The 3,482-nt window shown below is 45.2% G+C and overlaps 1 long non-coding RNA gene across 1 annotated transcript; it reads right to left on the reverse strand.

The window, feature by feature from the left end:
- Positions 1–464: 464 nt before the first annotated feature.
- LOC141571295 (uncharacterized) lies at positions 465–2,146 on the reverse strand. Its single transcript, XR_012496056.2, has 3 exons — positions 1,736–2,146; positions 883–1,146; positions 465–635 (listed from the first exon to the last, which is right to left on the reverse strand). It is a non-coding gene; the product is annotated as an uncharacterized LOC141571295 (long non-coding RNA).
- Positions 2,147–3,482: the final 1,336 nt, after the last annotated feature.

Below are 3,482 nucleotides of genomic sequence, written 5' to 3' on the forward strand. Positions count from 1 at the left end.
TGTTTCTTCATCTAAATAACAGCACAGAACAGCATGTCAAGAAACCCAGAGACATTTTTTTCCTCTAAATTATTTGCCTAGCTTAAACAGCTACTCGTTATAAGCTGAGATGCTGGAAATATCCAGCTTTCTCAGTTGTGTTTTTGATATGGGAACAGATTTTAACTCTTGGCAAGGCAGAAATATGGAGTATATTACTTCACCTACTGAGAAAGAGAGGAAACCCTAGAAGTTGAGCCGTTACTCTCAGATGCTGAGGGGCAAATACCACAGACTGCTTAGGCAGTTGAGTAAAGCAGACTTGGATGCACAAACATAGAAAAAAGACTGGAAGGAAATACCACAAAATATTAACCAATGATTAGCTCGGGATATTGGAGTTAGTCATCATATTTATTTTCTTTTTTTATACTTGAATACATAGTCCAAACTGAGTACAAGGAGAATGAATTACTGTTATCAGACAAATAGTTTTAAAGTTCACATTCTTCAAAGTCAGTCCCAGCTGAAACGGATACAGGTGAGTGACATGTGGGATGTGATGAGACCAGGAAATCAATTCATCAACACTCTATTCCAATCTCATTGTGTGTTCAGCATTATGCTGGGTGCTATGTTCAGTAGAAGCCATAGACCTGCCATCAAGGGGAGAGACCAGGAAGAAAGGGAAGGAATACTTGGGATTTACTAGATAAGTCCAGACAAGTCCATACATATGTTACTCCCTTGATTCTCACACAGGCTCTCTGAGGGGCTGTTAGTATTATTATTCTCACTTTACAGGAGGAAACTGAAGCCCAGAAAGTGAAACAACTGGACCTGGTAACAGTGAAACCTGTACCTCCTACCCGCAAGCCCTGGGCCCATGAAGAGTTCACTAACCTTGGGCAGTATGGATGACGGAGGTGACATAACCCAGTAGGGGTTTCATACAGGAGACTTAGCCATTAGTCACTCTTCTTTTGGAAATAGACAAAATCGTCTGGACTTTCTCAGGGAATGGGGGTGGGGGTTCAGTCTTCTTAAAGTGGAGCCCCGCTGGAGGCCGTTACTTGTACACTTAAGGCACAACGAGCTGGAGACACTGGGCAATGAGAGGTGGGATGGAAGGTGTTTCCAACATCCTCTGAGGCGTTTCCAGGTAATCTGTGAAATGCATTTAAAATTTAAAGACTGGCTGTCAAGTACTTCATGAAACTTCAAAGTTGGACCTATTTTTATTGTTCTCTTTGGACTGTGAAGTCAGGCACATTTCTAATAAACCTGGTAAAAACTAAGGCATGGCATGAGATTTTTGGTTGTATTTTTTTTTTTTTTTGACATAAAAACCCACTAACCTTCTTGCAGACATTAGCCATTTAACCTCACTGACCTATGGTTCTCCTTCTCTATGTAAAATCTACATCAGCAAGCATCAGCTGACTGTCATGCGTGGGTCCTCTCACATCAGCAAGGGTCAGTTTGTGCTTCTGGGAAATTCAAACTCTGAAACCTTGTTTTTCTTATTGAGGAAACAGAAAAGTCACCAAATCACCAAATAACCGATCCTTGTGTCGTGAAGCCTTTCTGAAGGGCATTTCTCTTTTGTGGTGACAGAAAGCAGAAAGTGAGCGTTACCTCTGAGAGCCCATTGAATACATTTGTGGAGTGAGATCATCAGTATTGGTTTACTGGGGCTGTTGTAACAAAGCACTACAGACTGAAGGGCTTAAACAATAGAAGTGTATTTACTCACAGTTCGTGAGACTAGAAGTCTGAGATCAAGGCACCAGCAGGGTTGGTTTCCTCTGAGGCCTCTCTCCTGGCTGTCTTCTCTGTCTTCATATGGTCTTCCCTCTGTGTGTCTGTGTCATGATCTCCTCTTCTTATAAGGACACCAGTCAGATTGGATTAGGGCCCACCCATATGATCTCAATTTAGTCACCTCTTTAAAGACCCTATCTCCAAATGTAGTCACATTCTTACATGCTGGAGGTTAGAGCTTCAACTGATGAACTGGGGGCAGGCGGAGGTGGGGGGGTGGGGGACACACACAATTCAGCCCATAACATCGTTGGAGGGAACAGAGATGCTCACGTAGAAATGCTCTGCTTTATCCTTTACCAAACAGGAAGCAGCCTACGTCAGGCCCCTCAAGAAGGTGACCCACTCTACCTACTGTGAGATCGACGGTGGAGGAGGTGCAGGTGAGGATGCTCTCTGCCCCCTGCCCCCACAATCCTGGCACTCATCCTTCCTTCTCGTATCACACTCTGAGGAAAGCGATTCCTAGTGCAGGCAGCTGAGACACCCACTAGGACCCTCCAGATCCCTGCGACAACACTGCAATCCTGGAAGAGGGCAGAGATGATTCACCCCTGAGCAGCCCAGGTGTTAAGCACTCCATCTGCTCAAAGCCCTGAAGAAGTTATGTACCCACTGGGGTTGCAGGGGGGCTTTTCCCCAGGCATCTAGAGTGCAGGGCACGGTGGCAACTGGGAGACACAAACCACACAGAGGCAGAGTTATGACCTGTCCTATTCAGCTGTCCCCGATCAGCTATGGAAGGATGTCAATGGATTTATTCAACAAATAAATGCAGGGGTAAGATCTGTGCCAGGCACAGGTGCTTGGGGTTTATTAGCAAACAGAACAGACAACAAGCTGTGAGCTCGTGGAGCCTCCATTCCAAGGAGGAATTGAGAGGACGGATTCGGCTGCACTCAGAAGTGCTTCCTGGGAAAACAGCCACTTGCTCCCGGGGAACTGGGAACTCCCGGCCTCCTTCTGACGAGGGTTTCTGGGTGTTTTCCTGTTTCAGCCGCACAGCCAGGGGAAATTTCTGCCTTTTACTCCTCTGAACTCTAAGCTGAGATATGCACACACTTGATGAGGGATTTTTCTGGTTAAAGGACATTCTTCCCATGAGAAACCCAGTCTGACCACACCAACACATCTTCTGTGTTCTCGTAGCATGAATCACACAGCACTGCAGTTGTTTGTCTGGTTCAGCTGTGTGCTTCCCCAGCCCATGAGTTCCTGTAGGCAGTCTCTGCCTCGTTCACCTTTGTACTTGACCTAGCGCCCCCACTGTCCAGCACAGAGAATATGCTGGATTGAATGACAAAACTGAAGGCCCAGGTGGAACACCTCCACCCTGCTTTTCATCTGGTTCCTTGATGTCCAACACTCTTTCCGAGACCCACAGGTCTATGACCACACGTTTTCAATATTTTTTTTTTTATCAGCAACAACGAAAGTATGGTAAGAAAATCTGTTATTTTTCTTCATATGGCTAAAACAAAGTGGTCGTTGCCTATGTTCCCAATAGAAGGATGTTAGTGAAAATAAAGATGTAAATTTTTTCCAAAGAGAAGTTCTAAAAACAATCCCAGAAAGGTTAGAATGGACATTTCTCTGGGCGGGGGGAGGGGGGAGCATACTTCAAGGTGACATTTCCCAACTCATCTCCTATACCCCAATAAAAACAAATTCACAAGGAA

The sequence above is a fragment of the Rhinolophus sinicus genome, chromosome 16 (assembly GCF_057876585.1).
Source record: "Rhinolophus sinicus isolate RSI-liver-muscle chromosome 16, RSI-T2T, whole genome shotgun sequence".
Taxonomy (NCBI): Eukaryota; Metazoa; Chordata; class Mammalia; order Chiroptera; family Rhinolophidae; genus Rhinolophus; species Rhinolophus sinicus.